General features: G+C 46.3%; 1 long non-coding RNA gene across 2 annotated transcripts; it reads right to left on the reverse strand.

The window, feature by feature from the left end:
* Window positions 1–222: 222 nt before the first annotated feature.
* On the reverse strand, window positions 223–7,529 carry LOC146202847 (uncharacterized). 2 transcript variants are annotated; one of them, XR_014703782.1, is made up of 3 exons: window positions 7,103–7,510; window positions 5,619–5,744; window positions 223–1,081 (listed from the first exon to the last, which is right to left on the reverse strand). It is a non-coding gene; the product is annotated as an uncharacterized LOC146202847 (long non-coding RNA). The 2 variants fall into 2 exon arrangements; XR_014703781.1 differs by lacking the exon at window positions 223–1,081 and adding an exon at window positions 2,629–5,167 and having other exon boundaries at window positions 7,103–7,529.
* Between the last annotated feature and the right edge of the window lie 10,244 nt (window positions 7,530–17,773).

Below are 17,773 nucleotides of genomic sequence, written 5' to 3' on the forward strand. Positions count from 1 at the left end.
CAACTTGACCTTCGAAGCTGTCATCAGAAGCACACGGTGCCCTTGGCTTTCCCTCGCATAGTGAAGCTATTGCTTCAGTATTTTAAGAAACTGCAAAAGGAAAAGGCGGTGTGACTAGACTTAGTTGAGAGTAGGTGTTCAGTGAAAATTGAGACAAATAGAAATCGAGGAATAAAAAGGCAGTTTTAAAGCCGCTATCGCATCGACTCCTAAGGCCCCAGACGGCCATAGACGTCCGACGGTCGACCGACGGACGTCCGTTTTCGGACCTTCGGACATCCGACGGAAGTCCGGTTACGTTCGATATACGTACAGCGGACGTCCGTCGGACTATCGTTCGTGGATCCGGATCGCGTCCCACGGACGTCCGACGGGCAGCCGGAGGCGGACATTCGGACTTTTCCCGGAACATGCTTGCAGGGCCCGCTATTGGTGTAAAAACTTGCCAATAACATTCGTGTAAAGCTCAGCAAGCATGTGCTATGGAAATTTCAGTCACATACTAGTGCTCAATGCCTTTGTCGTGAGAGTAAAGCAGACAATAGAATATGCAACAGGTTCAAGTTTCCTGTTGTCTGCTTTACTTTCACACACAAAGCACCGAACAGTAGTGTGCAATTAAAACTTCCATCAAAGAGGCACATATGCTAGCTGAGCTTTACACAAATGCACCATTCCTGAAAACATGCTAAGAGCATAGGCATACCAGCATGCGAGGTTGTAAAAAAGGCATTTTTTTTTGCTTTATTGCAAAAACTGCATGCATAAATAGTCTACACTAAAAAAATATCGATGTTAAGGAATGGCATGGTAAAATGCAGGCCAACTGGAGTATTAAGAATCTACTTGAATAATTTTTTTTAATTATCCTTGGCCGTGACAGCTCTTCCCTTGGGGAGGTGGCGGAGGAAAAGGTGTTTATTGAAACCTAACATTCGGAATTAGCGAGGAGATGATCGAGTTCTCTGTGGGCGGCCTCCGCAGGCCGGGATTCCAGGAGCAGTTACTATCCTGTGCATTTGCTCGATCAGCTGTTGCTGGTCTTTCAGGCCTAAGATGGAAAGAGCAGGTTGGGCTCCTCCTGCAATAGAAGGGAAAATGAAATTCAAGTTATCTGTGCTGAACTTTGATTACACATCTCCAAGGGCAACTGCCAGTTTCTCTCAATTGCTTTTTCCAGATGGCACTGTACGCATGCATCTCCATTCAGAACTGTCACATACTATATAGAAAGGTCATATAACTGCAGCAAAACCCATGCAGAATAACAAAAGATACAAACGTAGTTTGACCAGAACCTGGCATTCAGTATTTTAATGTTTTTACGTTGTCTCTTTGAACATACCACTCTGACCATGGCATGTTATGCTTGCTGCTATGCGCCCTCAGTAATGCCCAGACATGGAGTGCCCATGCAGAGAAACTAAGCATAAAGGATGCTGTATATGAACATAAAGCACAGCCAGAGCATTGCAGTATTACACAGGTACGCATTGGCGGCAGACACCTGCATTTTGAGCGGTTTAACAGGCAGATTTCTAAAGTCATTGTTCCTGCTCTGAAAAGAAGTGATCAATAATAACATCATTTAAAATTGTTACCTTTTTGTTCTGTAAACTGCACATTTCGCTGGTTTCCATGTACTCTCTACCGAAGACATTCCCTGGGCGTGTCAGGGGTATATCGACATCAACATCTAGGCTACAAGCGTCTAGAAAGCGTCTCCTTAGAGCAGCTGCGACGAAGTAACTTATCTGATAACATGCAAGCTGCTGCAGCAGAATAAAGATAGACATTTGACATGTGGCTAAAGCCCAATGTGGAAGCATAGCCCGCCGCAGTGATTGCGCAGTGTTCATGCTTCTACAAGAGTTAAAAGTAAAGTTATTTGTTTACCCACAGCGCTATATGTGACATTACAATAGCAAGGCTTATAGTTACACAAAACACAAAAAACTGACAACCACAAGCTCCTGATGTATTACCGGCAGCATGCAGCATGGATGTTAGTTACTGAAATATGGTTGCATAATTCTGGCAACCAGCTGTGCATGTATGTCATGGATTTCTCAACTACGCACAACAAATTACAAAAAAATAATGGTATTTATAAATGCAGCCAGCTGTTCACAAGAAACACTAGCTTTTTATGGGGAAGGTAGTGGGCGCCAAAGAAACTGCCCCTGTAAAGGCGCCTAATTTGCCCCTATGTAATATCGGGGACAAGTGTGTGGACTACACAAACTGCAATCAAAGCACATAACTTTTACATCGACCAGGAAACTCGGACCATACTTGTCGATGTGAAAGTTGAACGTTAGTTCTTTCATGTGTGCAAGAGAAATAAGGTCACAATTCGTTTACATCGCGATTCTAGTCCAAAATCTAGACATACTGTCCAGAGAATTTCGCCCCCGCAGTATAAGCCACCACTTGGGTAAGAGATTAGTAAAAGAAGTGTATAAAAGACATTAGTGCTGTTGGACAGCTATAGCTATAAAAATGGTATTGACATTGGAGTACTGCCTTAAGGCGGGGCCTAGGGCATTACAAAAGCAAGAGTTAGTGTCCGCTGGTCCTCACTTGAACGAACAAAAAGAGGGGGGGGGGGAAGAAATTTACCTCAACTACATGTTTTGAGTGACACCAAGCCGCAGTTAGTATTAAAGATATCACACAGTTTTGTGGAAGATTTGGGAGCGCTTTGCTGCTTTCTTACAGGATTGGACAAAAGAGCTCACCATCTTCAGAAAGGCATGTTATATAGAAATGAAAATAGTGAATTTACTGCATCTGGCAACAACAACTTGCACACAGAGAGGAAGGTGAACTGAAAATTTTATACATGAATGTACATATTTACAACAGGTGAAACAATGACCATGATCTATGCTGAAGAGGAAAGAGATCAAAATCTAGCTCAGAACGAGTTCTCCAGGCCGCGGGGCCGTTTCATTAACTTCGGGACTCCGCCCACATTTCTCATCCCCAATGACAACGAACTCACACATGACTGGCTAACAAACATTTTGGCATGTCTTTCCACTTTCATAAGTTCTTCACCCTCTCCCTAATACAAGCAATGCAAAAGGGACAACAAATTCGTTTCACAACAAACGGAATTTAGAGAATGGACCTCGAAATGATTGGCTCACTAGGTCACATGCCAACTCTCTCCCCTAGGAAAAGAAAAGAAAAAAAATTAGAACCCATCAAAACGGTGTCCCACGTGCGCAACCATTGCCCAAAGCTTGCATCCTTGGCGGCTCCTTTTACAGGGCAATTATTGCAATTATTGGCGTCCGAGTCAGCACCATTGCGGAACACATCAGAAGAGCCAACCCACATCCTCCCGCTCCTCATCATACCGTCACTGTTACACACTTGCCCTTTTTCAACGCCGCCATCTCCCACCATTGTTGACATCCAGGGTTGGAATCCTCAGCGAGACCCCACTCAGCTCGCCTGCACTGAATAATTGTCACTTTTATGGGCTCCCCAACAAGGAAGAGGGCCTTACACCCTTCAACCTGACAGTGTTTTTTCTTTGAACGATAAGCAGTTCTTCAAAAAGAGGTGCTCGTTTCAAAGCTGTGCTGCCTCCGGGTGATGGGTCCAGTCAGCGTACTAAGGACCCCTTAGTACGCTTAGTACTAAGGACCCCTTAGTTGTATACTGTTCGTAAAGCTCCTTAAATAAAAATGAGCCCCCTACATGACACAGCAACGAGAACAAACTGCCTGTCCCCGCGTCTTCGAGTGCGACAGCAAAGTCCTCGGAAGAGGGGACTTCTTTCCCTCTCTGCCTATGTTTCCGTTAAGCACTGTAGCTGCTGTAGCTGCCTCTCTGTGCGCGTCTCTCCGCCTCCTGTCCGAGGGCAAGTGGGAGACGGCCGCAGCTGGGCATTGAACAGGTGACCCAAAAAGAGCAGACTAATAATGGTGCCTAGCATACCCACCGATCCCTTACAGAAATCATTAAAGAAATGAAAGCAACACATCAGATAACGCTACAATGTTTCTAAGTGCAAAGTCGACAACTCCAAGTCATATAAATATATGTACATCTCCGCACATTAACTAGACAGAAACAGTGCAGAGTAAACTAATAATTCAGTGTCTAGCAACACTATTAAAAGGGGATAAAGGCCACGGGGGGCTACAATTATTAGTACCGTTTTGCCCTTAAACTACAATAACATACTTGTTGCAAGCTTAAAATCAAAGATTCACACCTGTCCCACCCACAGCAATGGAACACACATCTCACTCAAGTCTGCAGAGAAAGAGCAAGCTAGACTATTGCAGACGCACCCTTGGTTATTTTTCTGGCATTTCTGAGGGTGAAGAATCTGACTTGTCAGTAGCATGTATATGAATAAGAATCCTACGACAGTAAATGCATCAGATTTTCTGGAGTGGCTTTTCTTTGCTGACCACATATGAGGTGAGCTATAATTTATCCAACTTGGCCTAGGTTTATTCTATGAATAACAAAGCTATAACAGGTACACAGTCGTCCACTCAGGCTGAACATGCGAGTGCGTGGCATGCACTTTTTGAGATGCATCGCAGCTGCACACCGTAGCGAAGAGGCAGACAGCGTGAAGTACCAGCCTATAGTCCCTCTACCACCACTGGGGTCCCAAACTAGGGACCCCTTGTTTTTGTCAGGACAGGCCCCCTCAGGGTCAGCTAGTGAGTAACCTCCTGTATTTGTATCTGATGGAAATGTTTTCCACCACCACACACAATATGCAGCTGCGCATCATAGCAGATGTGAAGCAACAGCTCCTGGTCCTTCTATGCATAAGCCACTTTGCCTTGATGCATGCCTGCGCACCATAGTAAAGAGGCAGACGACATGACGCTGCAGCTCATGGTACCTTTACACATGAGCCCCCCATTGTACTTCGATACGCACCATAGCAAATATACACACTACGCCACACAGCTGCTCCTGGTCCCTCTATGCATAAGCCATTTTGCCTCAATACGCACCTGCGTACCTGAGCGAAGAGGCAGACGTGAAGCTGCAGCTCCTGGGCCCTCCATGCACAAGCCACTTAGCATCAATGCACGGCTGTGCACTGTAGTAAAGAGGCGAAGGACGTTAAGCAGCAGCTCCTGGTCCCTCTACACATCAGCCATTTTGCCTCGATGCGCATCTGCACACCGTAACAAACAGCCAGATGTGACAAAGAAGCTCCTGGTTTCTCTACACATAAACCACTTTGCCTCAATGCCCGTCTGCATACCGGAGCAAAGAGGCAGATGATGTGAAGCTGGAGCGGCTGGTCCCTCTACGCACAAGCCACTTAGCCTTGATGCATGGCTGTGACGGATGCATTGCTATTTTGCAAACTGCATGCCACACATTCCCATTCAAGCTAAGAGTGGACGACTGGGTCCAATGACAAAAAGTAACATGGTGGACAATGTAAAAAGAATTTGCTGCATAAAGTTTGTTGAAACCAGTTCTACATCCTACATGTAAACAAGCTAAAACCTTAATGTCGAAGGGATGTCCTGTGTGTTTAAAATCATCACGCTCAAACAACTTCAACACTGACAATCATGATTCAATATTAATAATATAGATAATGATACAATACTCACATTTAGCCATACCAAAGAAATGAGAATGCAAAGGGATGTTGCTGTTTTTCCCCCGTGGATGACAGTTTTCCATGTTCAAAGTGCTGCTTCCTGTTGGCCTACGAAATCGGCTACAGCAAATGGCATCTGAAAAATTTTTGGAAGCCTCATGCTAGTCTTCAATGAGAAAAGCATTGCCATACAGAAGCAGAACACAAATACTTTTACAACACACTAAAAGCACCAACTGCGGTGCTGTTTTTAGGATGACTAGGTAGAGGTTTTGCTGTAGCAAGCCAAATGTTAGCCTTCAATAAGGAAAGCATTCCCATACAGAAACAGAACACAAAAACTTTTACAACACATTAAAAGCATCAATTGCACAAATGCTTGTAAGATGACCAGGCACAGGTTTCTGCTATAGCCCACATCATGTGACCAGCGGTTATCAGAAGCCTTGTATGTGAGCATGATGCCCTAGATTCAATTTATGGCTATCACTGTATTAACAAGCATGGGTTTAAAGCTACTTTAATATGATAATCTAAGAACATGGTAAGAGCTTTCAGTGCGAGACATAAGCTCAGTATCATGCACTATAAGGTACTGCATGGCTCTAGTGTAGCTTTGGCATTATCTCGCTGTCAATAATGCAGTGAAGTTCTGAGGAGCCTTTGAATATCTGTAAGGACAAAGCAACAACAATTTTGTTTTCATCTCACTTTTGCTCAACTCTTTTTTTTTTTTTGAGCCCGCGGCTTGCATGGCCTCCCAGTATGCCTGTTTTGCATAAAAGAAGGCGTTGCAGGCACCAGAGCTCACAGCCCAACTGTATCGCGGCGGCGGTATGTCAAATTCGTGCCAGAACAGCGCAGAACAACGGGTCAAGAAAAAGACAAGTGCTGACTTTTTTTTTTTCTCTCATCTCCTTGTCCGGTTGTTCTGCGCGGTTCGGTCCCACATGCATAACCAACATGCGCAAGGTGCTGTCCTGGTTTGTCAAAGCTGAAAGAGAGTACTAAACCTTTAGTTATTTAGTAGCTACAGCCGTTCCTTCTAGAAACTGTAGTTGCCGTAAAGCTCGAGAGAGAAAGATCAGCGGCTGTCCATTAAAAAAAAAAAAAAAAAAAAAAAACTCGCGACGTTTTCACAAGTGTAGGCATGTCGCACGATAGGCTCGAGGAGTGCAAAAGTTTTCTCGTATAGTTTTTACAACTCAGCACGTTGCGCATGGTTAACAAATTAACTCCTTTAAAGCTCGGGCAGGCAATCAGAGACAGAGAAGTTGCGCGGCTTACTGGCGCAGCGTCCAGTAATGCCGAAAAGATGGCCCTCAGACTTGAGGCTGCACTTTAGTTAGTCGGCGCGGAGCCATCCTGTCAGACTCGCCTAAAACACTCGACCGTTCGGCTGCTGTACAGAGCTGTTTCCTTACCCAAAAGCTCACCACTATCGGTGCATCGAAAAGTTCCACTAAAGAAACAAAAGTTCGGTGAAATACTTACTTTGGAATCGGCGGGTGAACAAAGTGTGCCAGTCGCACCAAGCCACAGCAAAAACAATGCTAGCAGTGCATTACAGCCGTAGGTATTTGTAACTGCGCAGAAAATGCAGAACACGCAAACGTGAAGCCATCTTCCATGACTAAACTTCAACTTGTCAGGTGGATTGGATTGGCTCATTTCAGATTTTTTTTGAGGATAGGTTCGGTTTCGTTCTTTTTGAGCTTGCTGCTTGCTGCGTCTATTCAGCCACTGATTAAAATTTCACCGAAGCATCATGATAGAAACATGTTTAATGGTCATTTCACTTTTAATCAAAAATTTTTGATGGAAGAATTCAACAATGAAACATGCGGAAAATAAAAAAAAAACTGTTTAATGGAAACGCTTTTTATCGCATCGATTCGCTCTGGCATCATATAATGCAGACTTGACGGCATTACTGATTTATACGCAGTTCAGACGAGCACGACGACTACAAACTATATCATAGCTGTGTAAAAACAAATCCAGTGGCGGACGTAAGGCGGCTGTCCGCTGGGCGAACGGATTCGACCATCCGCTTTCGTACGTACGCCGGAATTCCGGCGGACGTCCGAAATCGGCCGCCGAGTTGCGGCCGAGTTCGGTTGTCCGTCGGACGTCAGTGGCCGTCTGGGAACAGCTATGTTATTAGGTCCGCTTCTTTGATATTTGAAAAATTTCTCAGAATTCTTCTCAATTAATTATACCAGGAAAGTGACGGAGAAGACCGAGATGCCAACTCCTTATGTGCACAAGCCGCGCAGGAAGATTTTGAGCCTGCATTTTCTAGACGCAGGTCGCATTTTGATGAATTGATGAGTATATAGTGCAATGTGTAACTTTGAAGGGCAATTTTTTATTGTTTGCCGCTCTTTTCGATTCTGCTTAACTGTTTATGCCCATTTTCTTGATTAAGAGTAGTCACGAGAACTACATATACATATTCGGTCTTTCAACCGACTGATATGTTTTGAACGAAGCTAGAACAGCCCACTCCACTAGACAAGTGAAATTTTTACTATATGAGTAAATTTTTGTTCTTTACTCTGAATCTGAGACGCGCCATGAATTTTTGCCGGTGCCTGTAGCGGTTGACAGAATCTCCACCCAACAGTTCACCATGCACTCACGTCAGGGCGCGCTACACCTGCTTACAACATTCAAAGGCACATTGCATAGCCTGGTAAATTTATTTTTGTACAGAACTTAGGGGTAAAAAACGTTGAAGTGTACCCGAAGCTTCATTCGACCGTGTAGGGCCGCACTGACGAAGGAGCGCGCGCGTGAGCAGACTGTTGACTGTATTTTATTCCTCGTACACGATAAATGTTCGATGTTGATGACGGACTTTGTATAAACCATAAGGGGCGAAATGTCAGGACCGGTCGGTTTCAACTGACGCGGGCGAAGCTAAAAGCGAGCGCGCGTTTCCCTTGCGCGTGAACGGCTGTAGCGGAGGAGCCGCAGTGGGGCGGTGGCGACCCCATCGAGGCGCGGCGGGCGGTGGAAACAGACTCCATTGGAGAGGCCGTAAGAGAAGAGAAGCGCTCTCTCCCTACCTGAACCACGGCCGGTCTCGAGGGAGAGAGCGCGCGCTAAACGCGCTCTCCCTCGAGACCGGCAGTGCCTGAACTATAGTGCTCTAGAATATTGGGCAGTGTGACGACCGGCGCCGGAGAGCGGGCCGCTTTTGCGATGACAAGAACCGACTCCCGCGAGAGGGCGCGACGTGCAACAGGGGTGCCACGTTCGCCGCTCGGCGCGCAGCGGCCGCGGGATAGCGGGGGTACATAGGAGGGGTGCGGTTCCCTTTGGAGCGATTTTCAGACGCTACGCAATTAGTGTGATAATTAATAAAGAGGCTTCTTATTCCAGGTGCTTAAACTGATCCCTGCCCTTTTTTTACGTCTATCTGGAGACATCGTGCACGCTTGGGTAGTCCTTCGGAGCAGCGCGCGATGTTTCAATCGCTATCTAAAACTCTGAACATTTCTTCCTGCGGACAGTTACAAATCGTACAGATGAGCAATTTGTACTTAATGTTTGCAACGAAGCATGGTGTTTTGCATTATTTCTTCCCGTAAGGGAAGAAAGGCTACTGCCCAGGAGCGCTATTAACACGCGGTGAAAAACAGTGTACATGCGAATCAAAGCTTGTGCTTCGTAAGGCCTTTTTAGGAACAATTATTTTTTACAAACCTTATTTACGAACACCTGCTTACATTTTGCAGCTTGCGCTTGTTAATACATGAAAACGTTTATCTTAAATCGTCAGTAATCTGTGATCGGTGCTCTTAAATCGGTGTTCTTTATGTGCCCTAATCCCCGCTTATAGAAATTACAAATACAGTGTGCGAGCAAAACACATTTATTCACTACCGTACTAATTTAAAGCACTGTGGTATTTACCGCCCCCCCCAAAAAAAAAATAAACAAGGTATACGCGACTCAAGCATTTATTCTTTGTTCGTGATTAATATATACGTATATCGCGGACATTTGTTTGCGTGCCACTAATCAAAGAAATAAAGTCTTGTACTACTACTAACCAAAGAGTGAACCAGCTATTTAGATGAAAAAGAAAAAAAAAGTCAAGTAAAGCTAGGGCATTACATCAAATAAAATGTGACAAATGACGCCCCAGACGGACGTCAGTGGCCGTCTGGGGCGAAGCTTGAGCCACCTTGAGTGACCCCCTAATTCTGAACCATCAAAGTGCACAATCTTGCAAAAACGATGCTTAACAGAGGCTTTGCTCGTGTTACTAGATTCAGGTCATATGTAAACCCCAGCACGTACTTACCAAGGTGACCTTGCATTTACTATTCAGCGTAAGCTTTAACCTTAAGACCGCACCTTAGGCCGTAGAGCAAAATTGCATTACGATTGTGCGCGCAGTTCAAGCTCAAGTTTCTGCACGCACTGGAAGGGTAGTCTGAGAGGCGACTTTGAAAGCTCTGACTTCAGCTCGGATGATTACACGTGCGCAACAATATTTAGTTCCCGCTTGCTATCAAGGAGGTGCGCATGATTGCTAAATGTTTGCACTATATATCTATCTGATAAGGTTGCCGCAAACTACCGTAAAAATATCCTGCTGCAAGCGCAGAAACTTGAGTTGTCGCTGAGGCGGGAAACTGGTGAGCAGCTGGGCAAAGGTCTGGACGTGGCTCACAGAATCTGATCAGAGCAATTTCTGACTGTCCCGAATTTTTTCCTATTTTTATTGTCCCAAGTGATACAAGGTATGTTTGTGAAAAAGTAAATAAATAGGCCTAGACGACGTATTTGCATTTTCAGTCTTGATGCCAAGCAAGCTTGCACCCCTCCTCTGCCCCCTGCAGAACACCCGGTACTCAAGCAGCAAGATTCAGAAATGAAAACGGTACTAGTTGTGCTACGAACGGAAAAACAGTACAACTCCAAACTACAATTTCCTGTAGTATATGCTAAGTACATTTGTGTCCCAGAACTTCCTGGAACTGTTTCTATGGGTAGCGTAAACGACGAATGCGAAACAGGGTGGTGAACACCAGTGCAAGGAAGCAAAACAAAAGTTAACAAGCATCTTTCTTTTTCTGCTTCGAAGTTAGAAAAGCGTTACTGTAGTACGTTCTGGGTTCTGGATATTTTTAGCGCGGTCATTGACTGCGTCTAGCATTTCCAACTTTAGTTTTGAGAAAACAATTTTTATTTGACGCTTTTTTATTTAGACACTCAGTTTAAGTACATTGTGAGCCACCACTCGAGCAAACGTCTTTATTCGAGCTCAGATCTAGCCTGTGCGTGATCTCCCGAACAACTAAGAATGATGATGATGCTGCGTATGTTCAGGTGAAAGAAATGAAAGTTCTGGCACCTCGCTCACACAAATCCCCCTGGCAAAGAAGCGGTCACCCTGGTCGCTGTTTAGATGGAAGCGGGTCGGCGGGTGCATGGCTTCATGCGCGAAACATGAACAACTTCTTCTGACCGCCGACGCCGATCGGCGACGGTATGCGATGGGACTGGGACAACGCTTCACGGAAGATGCTTGTTGGAGCACTGTGTAAGGACCGATATAGCGGTGAAGAAACTTCTCGCACAATCCAGGAGTGCGGACTGGCGTGCATAGTAGGACTTCATCACCAGGTGAAAAAGAAGCAGTGTGGTGGTGTTGGTCATAACGGTGCTTCCTTTCTTGCTGGGCGGCTTCAGTGTTGCGACGAGCAATTTTCCAGCAATGGACCATGCGAGTAGCAAACTGGTCGCCCAATGAGGCAGATGGAGAGGCAGGAGCAGAGAAGATGGCGATGGCGAATAGTTTTGTCGGTTGACGGCCATAAACTAAGAAGAAAAGACTGTAGCCAGTGGTGCGTTGAACGGCGGAATTATAGGCATAGGTAAGGAAAGGCAAACTGGTGTCCCAGTTCTTATGGTCAAGAGTGACATACATGGAAATCATGTCGAAAAGTGTGCGGTGAAAACGCTCGATGAGGCCATTGGTCTGAGGATGATAGCTGGAAGACGTCTTGTGGATGGTGTTGGCGGCGCGAAGTACTTCCGTCAGGGCTTGGGAAATGTTTTCCCACGGTCGCTAATCAAGATACGAGGAGCACCATGGCGCAAGTCGATCGCCCGCAGGAAAAACTCGGCAACTTCAGAAGCGGCACCGGAGCAGAGAGGGGCTGTTTCAGCGCGTTAGATGGTCGATGACGGTTACAACCCATCGGTGACCGGTGGGTGTGAGAGGCAGGGGACCGATAAGTCAATGGCGGCAGAATCGAAAGGCAAAGGGCCGGCAGGAAGAGATGTTGATCGCTTACGATGCTGGCAAGGCGTGCATGATATGTATTTGGCGACGCTGGTAGAAAGCCCGGGCCAAAAGTAGCGGCTTTTTATACGGTCGTACGTCTTGGGGTATCCTAAATGACCGGCAGTGGCATCGTCATGGTAAACTTCCAACACTCGATGATGGAGAGAGCGAGGCACAACGAGAACCCACCGGTGACCAGTCGTGTGGTACACAGAGCGGTAAAGCGTTCCATGTTGAATGCGGAAAAGGCGGAGCTGACGACGCAGGCGACTGTTGGGGGCCAGTGATTGACCGTGGAAGCGAGCGATGATAGTGCTGCAGTAAAGATCAGCCTGCTGCAATGCTGGCAAGTCAGTGCTGAGGTGCGGCGGAGAGACGCCGATGGGTGCAACATCTGGATGATCACCAGAAGGCTGACGTGAGGGGCAGAGTGTAGTGGCCGTATGGGAGTTGGTTGGAGTAGAAGGCAGCGGGCAAGGAGAGAGGGCGTCAGCATCGAGGTGTTTTCTGCTATATTTGTACGTGATGGTGAAGGTACACTCTTGCAAACGTAGCACCCAGTGGCCCAGCCGACCTGATAAGTTCTTTAACGACGACAGCCAACAGAGCGCGTGATGGTCGGTGACGATTGTGAAGTGGCGGCCATTCAAATAGGGTCGAAATGTTTGTACAGACCAAACAACGGCAAGGCATTTTTGCTCCGTAATGCTGTAATTAAGCTCAGCTGGTGTGAGAGAACGGGTAGCGTATGCCACAACCTGCTCTTCAGACGCAGCGTTGCGTTGCAAAAGAACTGCACCGATGCCTTGTCCACTGGCGTCAGTATGAAGAATGGTGGGAGCTGTGTCATCAAAATTTCGAAGCACCGGAGTTGAAGTGAGTGCTTGCTTGTGGGATTGGAAGGCCAGTTCACATTCACTGGACTATAAGAAATGCGCGTCAGACTTCCGGAGGTTGTGTAAAGGGGCCACAATAGAAGCAAAGTTTCGGATAAAACGTCGGAAGTACGACGCCAATCCGAGGAAGCTGCGCAGTTCTTTCTGACGTTTGGGCTGAGGAAAATTATTTACGGCTGCAATTTTGTCGAAATCGGGCTCTATGCCCGCCTTGCTGACGACATGGCCGAGGACTTTGATGCTTTTGCTTGCGAAGTGGCAATTTTTAGTGCTGAGCTGGAGACCGGCACGTGCCAGACGTGTGAGAACCTCTGTGATACGGTGCAAGTGCTGGGCGAAATCCGATGAAAAGATGATAATATCGTTAGATAACACAAGCACGTCTTCCATTTCATTCCTCGAAGCCCTGTGTCGATCATGCCCTCGAAGGTGGCGGGAGCATTACACAACCCGAAAGGCATCACATTAAATTCATAAAGACCATCAGGAGTAGCAAATGCAGTCTTCTCCTTGTCGGATTCATGCATGGGAATTTGCGAATATCCCGAGTGCAGGTCGAGACTCGAGAAATATTCAGCTCCTTGAAGGGAGTCCACTGCGTCATCGATGCGTGGCAGCGGGTAACCCTAGCAAAAAAACTGATACAAATTTCTACAAGTCTCTTAGGAATATGTATAAGTCCTGTAGGTCCTTCTATGAGTCTGGTAGATATCCCTACCTGACCCATAGAACTTTTTACCAGACTTGTATACGGCATATAGATATCAATATGTCACCTATGGGTCCTTCTACAAGTCTGGTACATATTCCTACCTGACCCATAAACCTCTTTACAAAACTGATAGACAGCACATAGATCTCATTGTGTGCCCTAATACAAACCTGAAATGATGATGTATCAGTCTTTTACAGCCAAATAGAGTTCATCACACAGCGCACATAAATCTAACTGAAGCAATAATAAAGCCATAGTAGAGATAGCATGAACTTATATGGCACCTCCACACCTGATGACAACAACCCCCAATGGGCTGCCTGCCATGTGTACAGATTATTAAACACAGTTGCATATTCAATGCAATAATAGAATATAAAATGAAATGAACTCAGACTAAACTGTGATACTATGATAATCTCTTTTTTTTTCATTCGTTGAAATACAGGCTAGTTTGTTGTTATTGATGAATTTTTTTTTTCAGTTGATATGCATAACCTTAAATGCATTTTAATTCAATGCACATGTCTTTTGAAGTGCAGCAGCAATATCTATTTTGTGAAAATGTAATATGAAATTTGAATAAATAAAGCACCTTTACAGTTTCATGACAGGCGTGCTCAACTTTATTGCATTATATGCCATTTACATGAGAGAGACTACAGCAACTAATGCGTATCTAAACAGAAATATTGCTTTGAAATATATTTACAAAGGCAGGAGAACGGTGGGTGATGACCTCCTTGTGAATACTATTCACATACTTCAGTCTAGCTCTCATATGTCAGCCTGAGTGTGAATACCATAAATTCAACTCTTACAACATGACTATATATACTTTCAACGCCTATAAGTAAACAACCAGATTTAAGCAAATTTAGATAGACACATGAGAGTACTTTAGACCACCAACAGTGAAGTCATTAATAAGGAGCCAGCTTATCATCTAAAAAAGGACCAGTGTGAACATGATTTTCAGTTGTATAAAATGCCAAAACTAATTTAAGGATGTCACTATCATATTCAAAATTGAGATCATGGCACTTTGTACACACTGCGGTTTTTCCTTCATCCAGGAACTATTGTGATAAATGACAAAGCATTATTGAGTGAATGAACTTGAAAAACGGCAATTTATCATGGAATATCGACAAGGAGCAAAAAGTATGCATGCAGTATTACAGTTGAATCCCGCTATAACGAAATTCACGGTGCACGAAAAAAAATTCGTTCTCGCGGAACTTCGTTATCGCAAAAATTTGACGTGAAACGCAGAAAGAATTGCCCAAGCAGCAGCAAAGGCGTTTAATGCCAAAAATCTGTAAGCTTGGTTTGCTTACGCTTCACGGCGAGCAACGCCGTCACGCGATTTTCGCACTCGGTCAGCAAACCCATTGCAACATCGTCGTCTCGGACAGCAACGAAATTCCTGATGACATCAAAAGCGTCCATCACCTGTACGGCGGTTGCCGCAGCCGGCGCTTCCTGTACGTCGTCGTCTTCTTCATCGGAAGAGTCCTTATCATTCCGGGCAGCTTTTATGATCTGCTCATCACTCACATCTTCGTGAACAACAACACAAGCGTCAGCGCCGATGTATTCGTCGAGCTCGAGATTAGGCGGCACGGTTCCTATTTCTCCCAGCGTTTTCCAGGCGGCCGCGATCCCCGGAGCCGGTGACGCCTCTTCGTCGTCGTCTGTAACGCCTGGTGTTAGGCCAGCAGAGTGTACGGGTCGACCTTCGGCAAATCCGGCGTGCCTGAAACAGTTCACAATTACTGAGCGCCCCAGTGTGCTCCAGGCAGCAGACATAATCTGCAGTGCCACGTACAAGTCCACCTTCGTGTCTCGGCCGGTTTCAGTGTTAAAAAGCAGCCGCTGAATTAACCTCCCGCGGTAAGCGCGCTTCAGGCTAAGAATCACGCCCTGATCGAGAGGCTGTAAGACAGCCGTGCAATTGGGAGGGAAAAACCTCAGCTCCGTGTTAGTGAGCTTGACTTCGTCGGAGTGATGCGCTGAACAATTGTCCAAAAGCAAGCAAACTTTACGGCCCTGCCGCTTCATGTCGCGGTCGAATGCCATCATCCACTCGGTGAAAATAGCGCGGGTCATCCATGACTTGTTGTTCGCCTTGTACTGCACAGGTAGGCTACGAGTTCCCTTAAAACAGCGCGGCTTGGCACTTTTGCCTATGACTAACGGCGGACGCTTGTCCGAGCCATCCATGTTTGTGCAAAGCAGCACTGTGATGCGTTTTTTGCTGTGTTTGCCGCCGTGACAGCGCTGCCCCTTGAAGTCGAGCGTCCTAGCCGGCAACATCTCGTAGAATAGCCCGGTCTCGTCGGCGTTGTAAATGTCTGCAGGCGCGAAGTTGCTTAAAATTCCGGCCATGTTACTCGCCTTCCAAGCAGCTGCTCCGTCCACGTCTGCTGACATTGACTCGCCGCACAACACTTTTCCAACGATGTTATGGCGGGCCTTGAAACGGTTTAGCCAGCCAATGCTGGCTTTAAAATAATCAACGCCAAGTAGGCATGCATAGTTCAAGGCTTTCTGCTGGACGATGCTTCCGGACAGGGGGACGTTGCTGGCTAGTGCTTCCACAAACCACGCATGCACTGCTTTGTCCAACTCTTCATGGAGGGGCCGCGTCACCTTTTTGTGCTTCGAGGATGTGCCTGAAGCAAGTGCCATTCTCACGCTGTCCTTATTGCCTAGAATCGTTGACAGCGAACTTGCAGGAATTCCGAAGTCTTCAGCAATTGCCGCTTTCTTCCTTCCGCTTTCTGCTTGGGCGATTATTTGAGCTTTTTGCTCAAGGGAAAGAGTTTTGCGTTTTTTCACTTGCGTTGCCATCGTGTCCTGCGGATGAAAACTCGTCGTTGTCGAAGAGAAAGGCAGCGAGTGAACAACGCGACCACGACTATAGTGCCTAGAATATACTGGCTAGTGTGACAAGCGCCCGCGCTTCCCTATGGGCGAGGATGGCGCTATTTGCAATGAAAGCCAATCGTTAGCGGCAGAGGGCGCTGCTTGTCGGGAGGATGCCACCTGAGCAGACGACGCAGTTTTCTCTCTTCAGAATACGGAAATCTGTTGGTGTTGTGCGTGCGTGTTAAACCTGCTTCTGCGCGTCTTTTGCTTTCACGAAGGTGCAGTAGTTTATTTACGGTATAGGTGTTTGCTCATGCGAGTCGTTCCACACTTCTACCTGCTCGGCGACGATTGCATCGGTTTTTTTTTTCTCGTTTTGTGCGCGCGTTCTGAGCTCGCCTGTATCCCTTCTTTTTTTACTGTGTCGCCAGTGGTGAAGCGCGGTTCCCGGTTGTTGTTTCCCCAGTGCCTCTCACTAGACTGCAGAGAAAAATGCCAAAGAGAAAGCGGTGGTGTACAGAGAAGACTTGCTTTTTTTGGCAAACGGGGCTACCGCTAGAACAAGGAGCGTACGTATTACTGCGCTATCTGATGCTACGTAAGTACGCATTCTGTACAATGGGAACGAAGCATCGATAGAAATGACGGAAGGTAAACGGCAACTGCTTTTGTTGGCGAGAAACATTTTTAGAGCATGCAGTTATATTCACAAGGATGCAAACCTGGGCGAGTCGGTAACGGTGCTCCATGGCAGTGTGTAGCACAAAGAGTGTACACAGGCGCTACAGACAGCACCTGTGTTGTGTACCTTTTCTGTGTACCTCGATTGTCCTTTTCCGCTACACATATGTCATATGGATGCAGTTATATATTAGGCGCATGTTTCACCGTAAGCGCGGCATTACCAACGAGCTTCATCGCGATTAACCGGCCGCGTCTCGTGCATATATATTGTGTATCTGAGAAAAAAAAAAAAAAAAAAAAAAACTTCGTCAGCTTCTTCATTCAAAAGATGGTGACTTCGGCTATAGTGCCTAGAATATTTCCCAGTATATTCTAGGCACTATACTTCGGCAAAACCTTGTGCAATCGCAGGCCGCGATGTACCTTAAGGCGGGGGTCCCACGGTGGCCATCTTGGAATTAGTTCAAATTCTGCCACCAGGCTACGCCACTGATTCAGGACTGAGAAAGTGCCTATCGGCCTTGCCCCCAGTTGGCCGAGGGGCCCAACCATTGCTTTGTAGAGAAGCTTTCTTTTGTTGGAAGGTGGGTTTTCAAAGCCCCATTCTTCTCCACGCCGTGCGCAGGGGGAAGCGTTCACCTGTTCTTAGCTTGACTACTGCGGATAGCAGGACTGCGGGGTGCTAG

The sequence above is a fragment of the Amblyomma maculatum genome, chromosome 1 (assembly GCF_055883805.1).
Source record: "Amblyomma maculatum isolate TAMU_Amacu chromosome 1, ASM5588380v1, whole genome shotgun sequence".
Lineage (NCBI taxonomy): Eukaryota > Metazoa > Arthropoda > Arachnida > Ixodida > Ixodidae > Amblyomma > Amblyomma maculatum.